This window comes from Leopardus geoffroyi, chromosome E3, assembly GCF_018350155.1.
Source record: "Leopardus geoffroyi isolate Oge1 chromosome E3, O.geoffroyi_Oge1_pat1.0, whole genome shotgun sequence".
Lineage (NCBI taxonomy): Eukaryota > Metazoa > Chordata > Mammalia > Carnivora > Felidae > Leopardus > Leopardus geoffroyi.
This window is the reverse complement of record NC_059340.1, coordinates 36,494,469-36,514,060: the sequence shown is the minus strand read 5'-3', so window position 1 is coordinate 36,514,060 and position 19,592 is coordinate 36,494,469. Positions and strand designations below refer to the sequence as shown.

Genomic DNA, 19,592 nt, shown 5'->3' with positions numbered 1-19,592 from the left:
GAATTTTTTTTTTTATGGGCTGACCATCTGTCAGGGAAGTGGCAGAAGGCATTCCAATAGGACTGAGTTGAATTAAATTAGGAGATAAAAGTAATAATAATGGCTTTCCTCCAAATGAGATCTCAAAATCTGTCTGTTTTTTCCTAGCTCCACTGTTACCACTTTGATCGAAGCTACCTACATCTGGACTCCTAACCACCTAATGGGTCTCCTCTTTCCATTGTCCCCTAATCCAATTTTTATAGAAAATCAGAGTGATCATTTTATTATTCAAGTCAGGTCACTTCACCACATCCCTTCTACACTCCCAACTGTGAAAAAAAAAAAACAAGTGATAAAATAAAAATGGATAACTTGGCCTGCAGTCCCAGTATCATCTGGCCTCTTGCTTTTCTTTCCAACCCATGTCTCTCCAAACCTTCATTCCTAGGGCTCTAAACAGGCCTCCATGTCCTTTCTTGTCTTAGAGATATATTCTGTCTGCCAAAGGGTGCTTCCTATAACCATCACCTGGCAAGGTCACCCTTGTGTCAAGTTTTAGCTTAGGCTCTGCAGCGAGGCAGAGGTCTGACCCCTCTATTAACTGTCCCCAGTGATCTCATTGCATTCTGTGTCTGCATTACTCTGATTCCAGTTTATAATGGTCCATTTGTTGTGGTGGTTTCTTATGAAACTACTCACCATTGTATAACTAGAACTCAACTCAGTGGTTTGATGAATGAAGAAAGTTTCCAACTGCAAACTACAACAGATGTGTATTGATGTGTGTTACCCAGTTTGGGCCCATGGCATCCTTGTAAGAAAGGCTCATGCTGGACTAACTCAAATGTATACGTGAGGAATCTAAAGCTCTCTTTGGTAGAGGCTTGGAAATGGAAGAACCGGGTCTTAATCTGAGAATTTTCATGCCAAGTCCAGGACTCTTTCATCTCTAGTACTGTGCATCCCAGACACTCTATCATGGTCTAGATACTCCTTGTATATTGTTTGTCTGGGATGGGTCACTTTTCATTAAGCATTTGAGCAAGCATTCTCATTGCATTCATATCATCTGCCAAACACTGTCCTGGGCACATTCCAGGCCTTTTCTCATCCAGTCTGTCTCAGGATGCTGTAAAGTATTGTATGTATCAGCATACGTACAATATGGGCTGCCATTGCAAAGTATCACAAACTGGATAGTTTAAAACTGTAGACATTTCTTATCCCCCAGTTCTTGAGTCAGAAAGCCCCAAATCAGGGTGTCAGCAGGACCATGCTCCCTCTGAAACCTGTAGGGAAATTCTTCCTTGCCTCTTCCTAGCTTCTGATGGTTTGTTAGCCATCTTTGGGCATTCCTTGGATTGTAGCTGTGCCACTCCCCTCTCTGCCTGCATCGTCTCAAGATGTTCTCCTCATGTGCCTCCACAGCACTTTCCCTTTGTTCAAATTTTCTATAAGGATAGCAGCCCTACTAGATTAGGGCCCACCCTAATGACCTCCCTTAACTTGATTCCATCTGCAAAGACTCTATTTATAAGTTAACTCACATTCGCAGGTGCCATGAAATAGATGTTTAACATACCGTATTTTGGGTGAGGGGGGACCCAATTCAACCCATACCCTTACAGTTCCATATCTTTAGCAGGTACATATCCCATTCCCTTTTCACAAATGGGTCCGTAGTCTCTGTAACATACCCCAAGGCTTCACAGCTTGTAATTGGCAATGTGAAGCTCAAATACAGTTCAGGATTCACAAGTCTATGCTTGGCTTTTGGACCAGATTGATGGACCAGTTTCCAAGCCTCTAAAATCAAAGCTTGGTCAGGTAGATCCAGTTAGCTTTGGAAAAAAGCAAAGCAGGGTGAATTTTCTTTATGCAAAGTGAGCTTGGTTAGGAGAGGCAGAACTTTATAGTGCCTGAGTGTGTGTTTTATAACTATGCCTGCATGCAGAAGCAGAGATGTGTTCCTCCCTTGCCCTACTCTCCCACATTTAGAGTAAAGTGTCTGATATTCTTTTAAAGGGAGACAAGACATTCTTCATTTTAATTGGGGGGGAAAGTTCATTATGAAGTCTTCTTTCTCCGAATAGTTCCCTAAAGTTGGATGTAGTGTCTACATTGTTTTCATTCTCTTCTCTTCCCAGGAATCATTACCAGCCCTGGTTGGTGATTTATAATCACATTCCCAACAAATTCCACTGTTGTTAATGACTACTTATTTTTCTATACAAATGGTTTTTGCTTTCCTTCCTGAGGACAATTAACTAAGAAACTGGTCATAAATTACTGATAATGATCAGTTTGTCAGAGATGATTGTCGAACGGAGCCATCTTCCATAGTAATTAGATAAAGTTTCTTTAATTGCTGATAACAGCAAACTGTGGTTATTTTTTTTCCTTTTTTTTTTTTTCAGATTCTCACTCATGACATCTTCCTGGAAGTCAGGAATAATAACGTTTTTTTTTTTTCTTCTTCTTCACCTGAAGGAGGGGAGATGGAAGAAACATTCATCATTTACAGGCTTCCAGAAATATAATAAATGTGACAGCTTTTCACAGTTTCAAATGCGACAACTGATCTTTCTAAAGCAGAGATCAGAGAAAACCTTCTCTGGGACACATTTCTTTTAGGCAGGAAGCAGGGGTCCTTCCTGGTCATGTTTGATTTTTTTTTCCTCAGGATCACATCTCTCATATTTGCATCTAAACCTTGGCCTTAAAATGTGACTTCTTTGAACTCTGGAAGGGAATGGTATTTAATTCACAGGGTTTCTCACTGTTAGGATGCTGATTAAACCCCAGCCTATTTTTGTATGTCAGGCTCTGGTGGACCCTTAGCTGGGAAATAAAGAGGAGAGCTACCACAATGTATAGAGACAGGATGGTGTCTTTATTCACAGGTCTTATTATCTATTAGCTTATTAATATGCTCAATCAGAATATTCATTGGTGTGGAAGTACCAGGACCTACTATTAACATTCTATAAAGGATATATGTATTTTACACAGTGAAGGGTGGTTTACATTTAATCCAGTTTAATATATCAGTTGACTGACATTCCTTGAACATTGTTAGTCTTGGGTCCTGCAATACTTTATAATCCCCTTCAGTTTCATAACTGTTTCTTGTTTTTTGGAGATTTTTTTTTTAGTTTGTTTGTTTTGTTTTTGGTTTTGTTTTTGGTTTTTGGGGTTTTTGTTTGATTTTGCTAGATGGCAACAACTGTCAAGCAAGCTTTGGTGTCTGAGATTATCTGAATCATTCTGGCAGTTTAGAAAACAGTGTGGTGTTAAAAGAACAGAGATGAGGATTCCAAAGGGGTTCTTAATAACAAAGAAACTGGGGAAGTGTATCATATCTCTTTAAGCTCACTAGGTTTTATTATGAGAAGGAGAGCTACAACCAGCTCAGAATTATAATGTGTTATGTTACAGGATATTTAGGCACTGATTTCATCAGGATTCCTCCACTTTCACATGAAAAAAATAAACACACACACATGCACATCAAATATATTTAAGAAAACTTAAAGTGTGGGTTATGGAACGAGACAACACAAAAGGTAGGCTTCAGGTGTGGTTGAGTCTCAAGCTTTAATGATGTCACAAGGACTCTAATTCTCTCTTAGAGCTGCTTGCCATCTTATATCAGGGTTCACTGGGCTTCTACTATATGCATCCTCTGAGAAGTTATCACCTTTTGGAGGATACCTCAAAAATCCTAGGGAAGGCTCTGATTGGCCAATTTGAATCATATGCCTGCTACTGAGCAAATCCCTGAACTATAAGACTGGGATCTTCTTCTTCTTTTTTTTTTTTTTAATTTTTTAATGTTTTTATTTATTTTTGAAGGAGAGAGAGAGAGAGAGAGAGAGAGAGAGAGAGAGAGAATGAGCAGGGGAGGAGCAGAGAGAGAGGGAGACACAGAATCTGAAGCAGGCTCCAGGATCCGAGCTGCCAGCACAGAGCCTGATGCAGGGCTCAAATCCACGAACTGTGAGATCATGACCTGAGCCGAAGTTGGACGCTTAACCAACTGAGCCACTGAGGCACCCCAAGACTGGGATCTTCTGATTGATTGGTCTTAAGTCTCATTCCATAGGGATGAGGCGGGGGGTGGTGGTGGGATGTAGAGCTCCACCTAAACTATGTAAATAAATATAAAGTAGGATAAAGATGGTTCCCCAAAGTAAAGGATTTGGGGTAGATCAGACAATAAAACAAAGTTAAGTAAAGGGACCCTCTCATTCACTCTTTTGCAGTCAGCCAAGTGCTGCCCAGTTGTTTACTCTGCTTGCCAAGTTTTATCTGCTTTTCGTGGGAGGATCTACTTTTATAGTAGATTTTCTGGCACTTCCTGAACATTGCCCTAATAGAGGTGACAGTTTCAAGCCCACCGTAAAAGTCTAGTGTATACTAAATGACTCAACCTAAAATACTTTTCTCAAATCTTTCCACACTAAAACTGTTCTCTTTGTCCTGCCTGGATCCCCTCTTCCCTTGCCATCCCCCACCCAACCCATCTCTGACTGTTTCCTCATGATTTTTTTTTCCTAGCAGGGGCCCAAGCCAATTTCCTCTTCCTCTATGTTCCCATTGGAACTTGTATCTTTCTTATAATACCTAGAATGTTCAAGTTTTAATTTTAGTTCTTAAGAATCCATTTCTTTCTTTGGAAACAGGGTACCATTTTGTAGTTTCCTTTTAATAACTTCCATGATTGGTAGCACAGTGCCTGGTTCCACATAGGGATATAATTCTGGTGAATTTTTCTGGACAAGACTAATTGAGGAAGTAAGCACTTGGGCCACTCCATTAGCATTTGGGTTTAGCTGTGTTTTACTATGGGGATGTGAAAGTGGGTGTTAAGTAATCATTTGGAGGAATACAGGAGGACAGCCCACTGCTGTAAGAGAAGTAGGGGAAGGTTGTTTTTGTTGAGGGACCCATGGGAATTTGCCTCACCTGGCCTCATTTTACATGGTAATTGCTCTGAGTTCTAAGTTATAGGAGGACAAGTTCATCTCTCTATGATTAACACAAATCAAGGGTCCTTTTTGCATGTCCATGTAGATATGGCTGAAACCAGAAAAAAACACCTTTTCATTCATTCATCAAATTTTATAGAGTACCTAGTATGTTCTGGGGATATGTGATGGTAAAATATACATAGCTCTTGCCCTCATGCTTGGAAGTTGTTTGCCTGGGGTCCAGTCTGTGGCTTTCTGTGGGATTACTCTCTGTGGGATTTCAGACTATCTATTTAACAACCCTATACTTAGGACCACCTGGGTGGCTCAGTCAGTTCAGCATCCAACTCTTGATTTCATCTCAGGTCATGATTTCACGGTTTGTGGGTTTGAACCCCAGGTTGGGCTCTATGTTGAGAGCACAGAATCTTAGGATTCTCTCTTTCCCTCTCTCTCTGACCTCCCCTGCTTATTCATATTCTCTCTCTCTCTCTCTCTCTCTCTCTCAATAAACATTTAAAAAAACATTGGAAAACAAACAACTGTACACTTAAATTGTCTTATCTATAAAATGGGGGCAGATAGCTACTTCACAGAGCTATTGTAAGGATTAAAGGAGCTACTACTTGTATAATATCCAACACATAGTGAGTGTTCATCAAGCAACAACTATTACTTATTGACTCATGAGGCCTACAAGCTGATGTAACAGACATTAATCAAATGATCATACTCAAAATATGAATTTTGACATAATCTGAAGAAGAGTTGTTTAATATTATGAACACTTACAGTATACAATTCTTTAAGACTTGCCTGGCAATGCATAATTAATCTATCTGTCTATAAGATCATCTGCAGATTAGAAGCAAAATGAACAATTTATCATTTTTTGATGATTGCTAATAAGGCAGTAGTTATATGTGGCTGAAATGGTCCTTAGCCAACCTGGATTTCACTGCTGCTATGATTATCAATGGTATTAGGTCTCATATTCTGCCAAGATAATTCTTCTCTCTCAGTTCTTTGGCCATTTTGGAAGGGGAGAAGCTTTTAGCTTAATGTCCTTCAGAATCCCATCTAATCCTTAAAAGACCGGGGAAGGGTGTGTCTTCTGGACTTCAAAAGGGTTTTCTTCTCCTTTTCCAGTCATTTCCACTTTTTAGTCAATTCGGAGTATCCATCAGTTCAACCAAGGGAGGCAAGGAAAAATATCCATGCCATTTCTGCTTGGTACCATTGATTGTGCTTTAGAAATCACTTTATTACTCACCACCTCTTGTTGGCGCAGTGGGGTTAATGTTATGGCCAAGCTATTCCAGTGTTTGGAAAAGGTAGAACACATTCAATCAGTTTGGTTCCTTTGAAAATCTTACTTTAAGTTGGATTAGACCAGTGATGAAAATGGTGACAGTGTTTAAAGGAGAGGAGCCCTTTTACTGTAAAAGGAAAACTCTACAATTAATATCAAGGAGACATTCAGAGCAACAGATAATAGCTCAGCATCTGGGGTCCGACAGATATAGTCTGCCATGGCTGAAACCTTGGGCTAGTTTATTCATTTATCTGAAACTTAGTAATGCTATCTCCAAAATGGAAACAATTATCGACAATGGATTTTTAATGGATTTCAAAAATAAATTTTAATGCATTAATACATTTTAAAGTGAATTTTTAAATCCATTTTTGTTGGCTTTTCCCTGGATGAAGGAGATACTACCTGCGAAATAGTCAGAAGATTGTCTGGTATATGGTAATTACTGATTAAATAATAGTCATTGTCCCAGTGTTGTATCCAATGATGACTATGATAAACAAGAACTCTTGAAGAATTTTGAGGTTTGATGAGTGATTCTTTTACCTTCTTAATTTTTAGCCCTTAGAAAAGAGAAGAAATCAAATGTTTATGTTCCCCTTGTCACAAAAATTTAGTTATATGGTATATGTTCATATATGTGTATATACTTTTTTTACTTACAATGTATATAGAATACATATACACACAAAACTGTGTAGTTATAGCATATGTAATATATTTAATATAGACTAATATAGAGTATGTTTAGATATGTTATATTATTAATATATTTATGTATTATAAAGTATGTCTAGTGCTATATTCTGGTTTATGCTATACAAAATATGACAAAGTAAGTAATAAGTTGTTAGTTGATACATATTTTTTCTATCTCTGTTGGACTCTTTTTCCAATTAAAAATAAGGAATTATTAGTATGCTGTTTGTTTAGCTTTTGTTCCATTATCATAAACTTCACTTTGCAATCCAGCTAGACTTGAAAGGGACCCATGGAACTGCAACAGGAGCACAAAGATTTTAGGAGATTTTGATCCAAAGGGGGTGCTCTCCTGAGCTACAGAAGGAATGATCTGGTAGTTAAGATAAAACACAAGTCAGATTTATTAGGTTTGTCCACACTCAGCAGTGGTCTTCTTCTTGCTGGTCTTGCCATTCTTGGACCCAAAGTGCTCCATGGCTTTCACGGTGTCCATGCCCTCCTTCACTTTGCCAAACACGATGTGGGAACCGTTTGTCTTGGGTCCAGCATTTTCCATGGACAGGATGCCAGGACGTATATGCTTCAGGATGAAATTCTCATCATCAAATTTCTCCCCATGGATGGACTTGCTGCCAGTGCCATTATGTCATGTGAAGTCACCACCCTGGCACATAAATCCTGGAATAATCCCGTGAAAGCAGGAAACTTTGTAACCATTTCTGTTCTCCCCAGTGCTCAGAGCATGAAAGTTCTCTGCTGTTTTTGGAACTTTGTCTTCAAACAGCTCAAAGGAGACGTGGCCTAAGGGTTCACCGTCCTCAGCAATGTCAAAAAACACGGTGGAGTTGACCATGGCTTTGCCGTGCCTGCGGTTCTGGGGTGGCGGTGTCTGCAAAGATTTCTTTATTTTTTTTAAAGAAAAAGCATCAGTTACCCCCACGTTCTCTGAGGGTTGATTTTTACTGTTATTTATTTTGACAATTTAGTGGCAGTGACTTACAGTCACAGCCAAAGCCTTGCTGTGTAATCCTTTGGAAATGTCCCTAGGTAACAAGATGTGCCCACTGGTCATAGAAGTCAGCTCTGTTAAATAGGGAGGATTTTATCTGTCTGAATAAATATTTCCGGGGCTCCCCTCGCTCTGTGGATTTGAGATGTGCACAGGCAAGAAGGGTCATTGCCATAAATCAATAGTTTCTGTGAAGCCACAGATTTAGAGCTGACAGCGGCTCTTTGGTTGAAATAAAGATTGTGATGTGCAGGCATAGGCGACAACTGCTGGGAATAATGTGTGGAGTTGACAGGACTATTTTGTGAACATATATCAAGTGTGGATAGGAAAAGTAATTTTTGCTCATTTTGAGATAAGTGAACTAATTGATATCGGGAAGAAAGGAAAGACAGAGCTACCTGGTAGAAATTGATGCCATGTACATCCTTCCGTATATGCACATATACCTTACACCCACCACCGCAAACCCAGTGTGTCCTTCAAGTCTCAGCTCAAGGGCTAAGTCCCATATCGTGTGTTACTTATCTTTATGCTACTCACAAGTTGCTGTGGAGGTAGTAGGAATGGATAATGTCTCCAAGGAAAGGCAGATTGAAAAGAAAAACAAACAAGGATTTACCTTAAGAAAGGATCACTTGAGTGAATGGAAGAAGAGAGAAAGACACTAAGAAGATTGTCAGGAAGGTAGCAAGTGAACCGGGTCAGGACATTTTCATAAAAGGTAGAGAGATTGCATGGAAACAGCAACTGCAGACGGTGCTGAGTACTGTAATGCATCTGAGGATTAATGAGAATTCTTAGACTTACATTCCAGTGGATCTGTTTTCTGTATTTTACGAAATTTTGTACCTAAATCATTCTCAATAATTAAGTGTGAACTCCCCGAGAGCAGGTACCAGATTATATTCATTTTAGGAGCTTCAGGGTGTGGTAGCCATTTTAGGGATCAATACATGTGTTTTGAAAGTATGAATAGATGATGGGTCGCCTGTGTGGCTCAGTCGGTTAAATGTCCGACTTCGGCTCAGGCCATGATCTCATGGTCTGTGGGTTCATGCCCCGCATTGGGCTCTGTGCTGACAGCTCAGAGCCTGGAGCCTGTTTCGGATTCTGTGTCTCCCTCTGTCTCTGCCCCTCTCCCACTTGCGCTCTGTCTCCCTCTGTCTCAAAAATAAATAAACATTAAAAAAAAAAAAAAAGAAAGTATGAATACGTGAATAAGTGGATGAATGGATGCTGACCTTAATATAGCAGTTTAATACCTGGGTAAAATTAAAATTACGAAGTGTTAAAGAAGTGATTTGATTTTGGTAAAACAGAGCATAAGAAACCACTCTAGGTATGCGGTAGCTCTAGGAGCTCAAAAAATAAAATCCTCTTATTCCTGGACGGAGTAAGAACTGACTGAGAAAGTAACACAGCAGAGAGGAAAAAGGAAATAAACAAACTTCTTTCACTTAGCCTGATATTTCCAAGGTTCTGATCATATTCATATGAAATGTCCACAGTAGGTCAATCTACAGAGATGGAAAGAAGGTAGATTAGTGCCAGGGGCTGGGAGGGAGAGAGTGATAGGAAGTGAGCATATGCTATAGGGGCTTCCTTGTGGGGTGATAAAAAAAAATGTTCTCAAATTAAATTGTGATGATAATTGCACAAGTCTGTGAACATACTAAAAATTATTGAATTGTTCACTTTGAATAGGTGAATTTTATGGTGTGCGAATATATCTCAATGAAGCTATTATTTTTCAAACAGCAATAACAAAGTGTTTTTATTAATGAAATAAATGAAATACATTTTATTAATGAAACCTAAATTAAAATGTATGACCAAATGAGTTTCCTTATGGTCTCCAAATTTGTTGAGACTTATCCATCAGTCGTTGACAGAGTAGGCCCCTGGAGCCCCTTCCTGTGTTTTCTCCCGTTTCACAGCTTCTCTGCATACTCCCTAATCTTATGGCTGAGAAAGAGGACCAGAGTGTACCCTTTCTGCCCACTGGGGAATTGAAAAAAGAGCTAAGGAGACTGAATTGAGCGTGCCTAGTTTTTTTTTTTCCCCCCCAGAGTAACCAGTCAAATAAACCATTCCTTCTTGGGGGTGGAAGAATGAGGAATTATGGAAAGACCTGGAATATTGCCCTGAGGGAGTTCTTTCACATGGAACTGTAGGGAGAAGGGGAAAAATATGTGCCATCCTCCCCACACCTTACCCTCTTTATGTCTAGTAATGACCTCAAAAATAACAACTGTAGTGGTTATCAGTTTTAAAAAAATAATAACTTGGGTTTGAATAAGATCTGAATCTAAGGCAGGTACCACGAGGAACAAACTGTTCGGGAAGAAGGAAGAATGGATCAAAGCCAATGCCTCTCAACTTCCACACTGCCCCCCTTATGCCAGGCACTTTGCTGTGCCAAGGACCACTCACTTTGGCTCTAAACTTTAAGAATAATCTCCATGTCTGCATGACTTTTTACAGCCCTCAAGAGTTTTCATAGACTTAACCTTCTCAAAATAGTATCAAGAGAGCTGTGATACAATATATGTACCTTCTTTAGGAGGTCCACTTATTATGATCGTCCTGTCATTTTTACCATAAATACTTTTTGAAAATTTGGAGTCCCTGGGGATCAGAGGATGTTCTCTTCATTGCATATCAGCCAAGATCCATGTGTGTAAAAGGCTTCTCTTGAATTAATTTTCTCTCACTGAAATCCTGTCTGTGGGGCATAATTAGTTATAACCCTTCGATACCAGTGGTATGATAATGGAATGAAATATGGTATGAAATATGGACTGTGACTCAATGATAGGCCAAAGCCCCATTCTTCACATATTGAAGGACATCACCCCATCTAGAGCGTGTGTGCGTGCATATGTATCTGTAGTTGCATAGACTAGACACGTGGGTATAGTTACACTCACGTTAGACACTTGCCTCTTCCAAGCGCCTAGAGCAGTGTCTAATTCTTAGTAGGTTCATGTTACATATTGGCTGCATAAAGGTTTGGGGTCATAGATATTCAGTATATAATCCACTCTATTAACTCAGGCATTACTGGATGAAAGGCTTCTTCATTGAAACCAGCTACTTTTTGGTCCTGGCAATATTATTCTTGCTTTGAGGCTTTAGCGCATTTTGAGGGTAGTGAAACTTCCCATGGCTTTCAGAAGTATAATTTAAATCTTTTATCCCTCCAGAACTCAGGACATTTAATTTATCATGATTCATAAAAGACCAGTAATAAACCCTGTCTTTATTTAAACATGGGCACATTGACTTCCCTTTGTAGGAATCGGGTGCTCCTTATCTGCGTTTCTCTATCTGCTTATCGTGGATCCTGCATGTGTACAAAAAGCCATCTTTGTCAGTCAGGGGGAGATTTTATTAACTAAAGGTTCATTTGTTCTTCAAGTGACACTATCTCTTTGGAATTACCAGATGTTGTTCAAACTGTGCCGTCTCGCCTTTTATTCTGATGATGGCAAATGTTGAACGTGGTGAATAAATATTGGGCACTGTCCTCGGTCATCTTAAATAAATGTGATAAAATGAAAACATGTCGCTGCCGAGGTCTCATTTGTTCCCAGGAAGTCCACAGCACATTAAGGCTTGCGGACAATGAAAGGCAAATCAGCCATTCACTGGGTATTCCATTATGAGATGTTCTTGTCACTTTCCTGATTCCATTTTAGATTAATATATAGGGAGAGATAAGATGGCATGCATTTAAATGATGACATGGTACCATCACAGAATTGTTTTGTTATAATTGCACAATATAGACAATTACATATATTGCAGTGGTCTTTTCCTCGAAATTTGCATTTAAAAGAAAAAGTGGCAGAAAATGAATTAATGGGAAATTTCTTAGGACTTGGGTCCATCGGGGCTTATATTCATGCAGGTGTTGTATTTTGACCCCTCCTTGCTCCTGTGTCAAGACGGGTTGACTGTCTTTTGAGGAGGAGGAAGAGTAGGGGAGATTTCACTTAACTGGATGATCACAGAGCTAGATTTTGTCATTCATTGTTGAATCATGTATTAAATATTTATAATATAAAAGAAGTGGGAAAGAGCAATCTGTCAAAACAGACATTTTGGAATCACCATGCCCTTCTTTTGTGGGTGATGTGTGACACCCATGAATTAAGATTAAAAATAGGATATAAAAAAGAGTCTTTGCTTTCACAGTGGGGGGAAAAGCTTATGAATGCTTTGATAATAATTGTTAATAATTATACTCAAATCGTATTACATGAAGAAATTGAGATGTGAACCACACTGGGGCACTAAGATTTCACAGTAACAGCCACAGTTTTTTCTAATTTATTACATTGTCATCAATCTTGTGATTTAAAATCCTTTTACACAGTCTCCAGTAATATAGGGAATTTTTAAAAGTTGGTGACTGTCTATTGTTCAGGAATGTTGAAAGAAACAAAGTGTTCCTGGGGATGTTGCTGGAGTCCTTTTGAAAGGGTAGTTAGGTATCGCTGATTAATTCCCATTCTGTGTCTGATGAAATAGAGAAGGAGAAAAGTTTCTCTTCTACCAAGCATCTCATTGCAAACAGCAGCCCAGGAGTTGTATAAGCATTTTCCTTATTCGGTGTAAATTGATTTGGTGTGAAAAATCTCAGACGGTTCCATTTCAAGGCAATGTTTTATTTGGTGATGCAAGACAAATGTAGAGCTAAGTAGATTTGTAGGCTAATTTATTAGGCATTTTAATATTGTGTGTTCTCCACATCCGTGTGGTAAATACCTCACTAATGCTTCCTTGGCCGTGTACTGCTCATGGCATGACCGACTCATCTTAATTAAATTCCTGCCTGAAACAACCTTATTTCTGCTCATGGGATACATTGCTGTCACTGTGAGACATTTTCTAGGACAATTGAGATATATTTTCCACAATTGGAGCCTTTTCTCTCTCTCTTTTTTTTTATGCTCTAAGTATTAGTCATTTGAATTAATATTAAGTTATTATGTACTCCAAATGAGTGCTTTACAAATCTTTCAAAACATGCCTTCTGACAGGAGGGCTGGTGAGCATGTGATAAAGGTGGAGAATGTACAAGTGTGTTGGGTTAGTGTTGGGTGAAATGACTTCATGTGTCTGGTCCCCACCTCCCGTTGTTGGAATGCAAGGAGAGGCAGCAAATTGAGAAAGAAAAGGGCCTTGTGCTGCTGCCTCTGGTCTCCTCACTGAGGTAATTGCAGTATCATCTTCTCTTTTAAGGGAGAGGAGGAGAGTTTGTCCACAACTATGCACTTTCTAAGTAACATGGACTTCTTGTTCAGGAAACGGGAAGCTTCTTGAATTCTGTAATTTGAGTCGCCTGCCATGTTGGGAGGACTCCGGGAAATCAGCTGTTTCATTCAGAACTTCATCGTGACCTTCACAAGTTTGGCCTGCAAATTGACACAGGGCTTTCGGCGTTTGTCCTGGGAACGTGCAGCTGTCCTGTCAATGTCTAGGAAAAGTGTGCCTTATAACCCAAAATGGCTAATTAAACAAAACAAATGAAAACAAAATGCCAAAGCCATGGTATATTCATTCTTCATTCATTCTTTCTCTGTTTCCCTCTCCTAGGTGAAGAACACGCTTCAGTGAACAGAACATGGTTTCCCCTTTCTATTAAATCTTCAAGCCCACTAGCTCATGTGCTATAGCCACGTTGCGAGCACATCAAGCTCTTCCCGACTGGGGCATTGGGCACGTTCTGTTCCCTCTGCCCCTCTCATTTACTTCTTACTTCTCATTTCAATTTCAGCTCAAAAGTGCCACTTCTCCTGGTTAAGCCTTTCCTGGAATTCCCACCTTACCCCAACTCCAGCTCCCTAGGGTAGATGAAAATTGATTTGCGTGTGATCTCATAGCAATTTATATGTTTCTTCTACTCTTATATATGCATATATTTGTATATGTATATGTATATCTGTATGTGTGTATATATGTATATATGTATGTGTGTGTTTGTGTGTGTGTATTCTGAGCACCTTCTGTGTACCAGGCGTTCATCTTCACATGAGGGACCCATCACTGAGACACATGTTCAAGCCCTCATGGAGCCTACATTCTAGTGGGGCACAAAGACCATGAAAAGTGCATATAAATAAGAAAGTCATTGTAGAAGGTGACAAGTATTATGGTAAAAGGAAAAAGGGAAAAGGATAGGAAGAAACAGAGAATAGGAGTGGAAGAATCAAAGTTTTAAATGAAGGGGGAGGGGAATCAGGATGGGCCTCATTGTAAAGGTGACATTTTAGCAAAGACTAGAAGGTGAAGGAGTGAGCTGTGTGGTTTTTTGATGAAAGAACATTTCAGGCAGAACAAACAGTCAAAACAAAAAAAACCCTAAGGCTTGAGTGTACCCCTGGTTTCGGTGAACAGCAAGAGGGTCAGGGAGACTGGAGCAGAAAATATTAGGGAGGGAAGGCATTGAGTTGTGGGGTGGGGGCAAATATCATGTAGGACTTGTAAGTAATTAGAGACTGTGACTTTTACTGGAGTAAAATAAAGACTTGATTTATATTTTAAACAGAGAATTTGGGCTTCTACATTGAAAATATATTCTAATGGCCTTAATATAGTTTGTAGTCATAGACCATAGGCTCCAGGAAGGCTGGAGTGGTATCTGTTTTGCTGTTCACCGAAACCCCAGGATCAAGCCCAGTGCTTGGCACATTGTTGTCCAATAAATATTTAATGCGAAAGAATAAAATGAGTACAAGGCACATCAAAATGATGTAATTGGAGTCCATCCCTCAGAGGCAGGTATTGTAGACAGCTTATGTGCAGATTTCAAGCTCAGCATCTAATTTTATCCATCCATTTCATGACTACTTCAATAACCCCCAACCAAAGGTTTAATTATCCACCTAATTGTTGCTATATGCAACTGTTCTTAATTAGTCCTGTTTTAATTTGCAATATATGAACTTTGATATTTCTATCAAAAAGAAATCTGATGCTAGTTTGGGAGACTTTCCTCCTTAAAATGAACATGCCTCACGCCCAAGCAAATGACTGGAAAGTATCCCTATGGTTCGCCAGGGTAATGATTCATGGGGCAGGGGCTATACATGGCAGACTAGAATGTTACACTCTAGTGGGTAAATGATCCATGTTTTAGAATTAGTATGCATCCATTCCAAAATACATATTTACCTGGTGGTCTATAACTGTTCAGCAAAACTGTTACAGTCTACTAAGTAAATAACATGTTTTTCAAAATTAGAATGTGTACCAAATGTGAATATACCCAATAGTCTGTAACAATTCTGAAGAAACCTTCCCAGTCTTTAGTCCATCAGGCTAACTTAATGTTGTGGTTTTAAGGATGTTTTGATTACGGACATAGTGTAAAAGAAGATGTATGATTTTTAGAAGAGTGAGGGGTTGTCATGTAGCACAAACCAATTTTAGGGGAAAATTTTAATCTGGTTGCAGACTCTCTTCTTCGTATTTTTTTTCCCCTTTCTCTCCTTTTTTTGTCTGTGTTGGTCCTTTCTTTTCTTCCTCCTCCTCCTCTTTCTTTTTAATATGCAAGCTCCTGGAAGACTGAAGGCTAATGACACCACAGTGAATTTTTAAATAATTTAATTCTTAGTAACATAATATGGCTTTGTAAGTGATTAGCGTACAGACTTCTGAACATGTATAGGGGCCAGTATTCTTGTTGCTAATCTCATAGACATAAATTCAAAAGTTGGGTTCTGGTAAACAATTTTTATGAAAGTATCAGTTAATTAGTATACCTCACTATAGTTTAGGTAAGCCAAGCAAAAGACAATCATATTTACATCAAAACCATCTAGATATATTGGACAAGAATGATTTTTGTAGAGATAGCTGTGAGGCCATGTCAGTACTATGAGGCATTGAGTTTTCACTGGGATGTTATTAAATTTCCATTATAGCAGATGTTCAGCCTGCTGTTGGCTATAGAAATAGAGAGTTTGACTCCTAGTTCAAAGTAGTTCATGGATGTGTAAAATTGTACTCAAAAGCTGTTGCTCTGGAACCAAATGATCAGGGCATTAGCTGTCTGAACTTCGGTGAGTAAGCTAACTGCTTTAAAACTCAATTGCCTTATCTGTGAAATGGGTATGACATTAGTACCCACTTCATAAGGTTCCTTTGAATGAGATAGTATCCGTTAGTCATTTACCTTTCTTCAGATCACATACTGAATATTTAATGACCATCATCAATAATTACCTATAATAATCACATAGGTCAGCTCTACCTTCCATGTGGGATAGAGCAGGTAATAGGAGTTGCAGGGTTAACACAACCCAGATCTCCAAGTATTTGGCTAGGAAGTTAATGAAGAGGCCAGGCGTGTAATTGGATGTTTCACTAATAGGTTATAAGTGGTTGTGCAAGTTTCTAAACAGCCTGCATGCTCTAATAAATACCTTCGTTTGACAAGTGAGAAAGCAACCATGGATCTGGAACTCCTTACTTGGACCATGTGAAATAGTCGTTTATGAAATACCCTTTGAAACTCCTTGGAGGTTCATATTCTACAAAAGTTGCCTTTTTTTTTTTTAACCTAATTGAAAACATTGCTGCAAGTTGAGTAGTCTGCATAAACTACTGTACGCCTTGAATTTTTTCTTTCGTGACCGTGACTATTTTGTAAGGCAGAGCACCATGGACTCAGCCTCTGTAACCCCCACATGGGTCCTTTCCTCTGTGTGATGTACCTTCTTTGAGGCTCGCTGCAGTATTCATCGTGAGTTTGATGTCGTCTGCACAATTAGATGAGAGGATCCAGGAAAGGCATGGACTCTATATTCTGATTTAATGCTTTTCTCTAGACGCTAGCACGGTACCTAATGCACAAGTGATATGCAAGAAATCGTTGTGTTGTCTTCTTTCATGACTGACTGGCTAGGTTCATTCTGCAGAGTCTGTGACACTGTGCCACTTTCCAAACAACAGTCTCAGCATCCTTTGTAACATGCAGGAGTTTTAGAACCGTTGTCTGTTGACATTACCAGTTTAGAACGTTTTTTGAGACCTTACTGTGGGCTATGCTCCTGGCATTACTCTAATACGCCCCATCATTATTTCTTGGAGTGCTCATCGTAATCCATTTATGCCTATCCTATTATTCCCCCCCTTCATCAGAGGAGAAACTGGGATTTAGAAAGAACCATCCCCGCCCCCCCGTCCCCCGCCCCCGCCTAGATCAGATGGCTAGTAAGTGATGAGCTGGGAGTCAAAATAGCCAGCATGACCCTAAAGCCTAGAGTTCCCAACTTCTCTTCTTCCTTTCCTTCCAAGGGGAAAAAATATTGTAAGGCGTAGGTAAATAAGATGTTTTTTGAGAGGTGTCCTCAAAAAACAAATGGCAAGTGAGATTTAGATACATTGAAGTGTCCTGTACATTTCTGGGAAGCAGTCTAATAATTGCACATACTATACGGAAGTGACTTCATAGTACTTTCCATAGACATCTCTTCTTACTGGAGGAGTTAAGATCGGATGCCGGGATGCAAGTAATGTAGTCTTTTGGGAAATAAACACAATCCTAAATGCAATCATGGTGCTAATAAGGATCCCGATCATATGTTTCGAGGTTTCAGTGTGGCTGTGGTCCTATATTTATATGAAGGGACTCCAGTGAAATGATTAATGGGGTTTTCACAGAGTGAAGAATCTGCAATTATTTCTACCACCAAAAATGTAACCCTGCTGCAGGCAAAAAGTGAAGTTAAATCACATTTCTCCAATTCAGTCTTCAAAATACACCTCAGATCTTTTACGCGTCTATCTCTGTGTTCACTGTCTTTCATCCAGGCCACAGTGATCTTTTGCTGTGATATCTTGGTAACTAACATCACTGTCTTTTGTATATTTATCCTCTTCAAGCCTTTCTCAGAGTGGAGCTAAAATGCTCTTTAGTAAACAAACCTGATGATGTCACCCCACCTCCAGTGGCTCTGCATTCTCCTTCAGATAAATCCAACATGTCTAGCGTGATTTCGAGGGCTTTCAGGAGCAGTCTCCTGCCTTCCTCCAGCTGCACTGCTCTCTATGCCACCCATGACACACCACACTTGGCAGCCTTCAGTTGTTCTCAATGTCTTTGTCTCTCTCATCTCCAGCCATTTGCACCCCCTGCCCAGAACACTTTGCCTCTTCTTGCTTTGTTTTGTCTTTACTGCCTCCCCAGAAGCCCCCTCTGGCCACCTCTAGCCACCCCTCTCCTCATACATTGCTCCTTATCCCTTCTCTGTGTGCTCATAGCATTCATTGCTTATTGCTCTAGCTTCCTTAGTCTTCTGTGGAAAGACAGTAAGCTTGGTGAGGGTCAGAACCCTCACACCATTGTGAATGAGGGAATGGAATGGCACCAAAACTCAAGACAGTCTTCTGACAAGCGTCATTTACACATCAAACACATCCTAGTGTTTTAAATGAAAATATGTGGGGCATTTGCCTATCCACAGTGCTGAGGAAAATGCAAAGTAAGCACTTGCTTTTGAAAGTCCAAAGGCATTTGCAAAAGGGGAGAGGCAGAACTGAAAGCCGAAAATTGCTCCTTATAGAAAAGGCATAATGCAAAATATCAAGAGCCCCCCAAGATGTCAAATAACTTCGTCTTTAACTTTTGCTGGAAGGCTCGCCTGGGGAAAGGGGGCCTAGAAAGATTAGTAGCTAAATGAGGATATCCGTCAGGATAGGGCAGATCACTCTCTAGTGACAAACAACCCCAACTTGCTTGGCTTCAAAGGACAGTTGTTAAAATTGTTTGTTTCTCATGCTTTCTCTAGGTCTGCTGTGGGCTGACTGGGAGTGCTGCTCTGTTTTCTCCCTTACTTGGGGTCATGGGCCCGGCTTCCATTCTTCTACAATTACTGGGACAAGGAAAGGACAAGGTTAATTGCACACTGGTTCTTAAAGCTTCTATCCCAAAGTGACATGTGTCACCTCTGTTCACATTGCATTAGCCAAAGCAAGACATTTGCCTGCACCTAAATTCAAGCAGGCAAGGCAGTTCAGTCTCTTGTTCTGCCCTGAAGGAGAAGCAGAAGTTTTTAGTGAACAGCAACTAAGATCTCCTCCCACAGCATCATGGGGAATAGCTACACCTGATCACGTGTCAATCCCCAACATCATCATACCAGAAGCAATGCTTTTTAGGATGTGCACTGACAGTATTTTCATTCTCGTCTGTGTAATTTTTGTGGCTAGACATCCTGACAATGTCTAATTTGACATTTTTCTCAATTTTCCTTTGCACTGGTCCCCAGACTGAGATGTTGGATCCCTCAATCAAAAGAGACTTTCTCAATTAATGGGCAATTAATTTTTTAGTTTCAAACCACAGGCTGCTTCTTTTTTGAGTATTAGTTGAAACATTTTTGTGCCAAAATATCGTTTTATTTTGTGTCTTGTCATTTTCTTTAGAAGGTATCACTGGTAGGTCCCTGTTTTGACTCTCTTCTTACTCTCCCCATTACCCCCTTCACCGCTGGCTGAATCAGTACGCATCCCATTTGTCATCCTTACTGCTTTTGCTGCACTCATCTGTATGGAAAGCGGGATCTGTGTTTGACAAGCATGCTTACCCTTTGCT

General features: G+C 39.8%; 1 protein-coding gene and 1 pseudogene across 25 annotated transcripts in view; one reads left to right on the top strand and one right to left on the bottom strand.

Annotated features, from left to right (window-relative positions):
- Positions 1-19,592, top strand: part of RBFOX1 (RNA binding fox-1 homolog 1) — a 2,066,775-nt gene that overhangs the window by 1,039,722 nt on the left and 1,007,461 nt on the right. The gene's annotated exons all lie outside the window — the stretch shown is intronic.
- Positions 7,106-8,961, bottom strand: LOC123589533 (annotated as a pseudogene).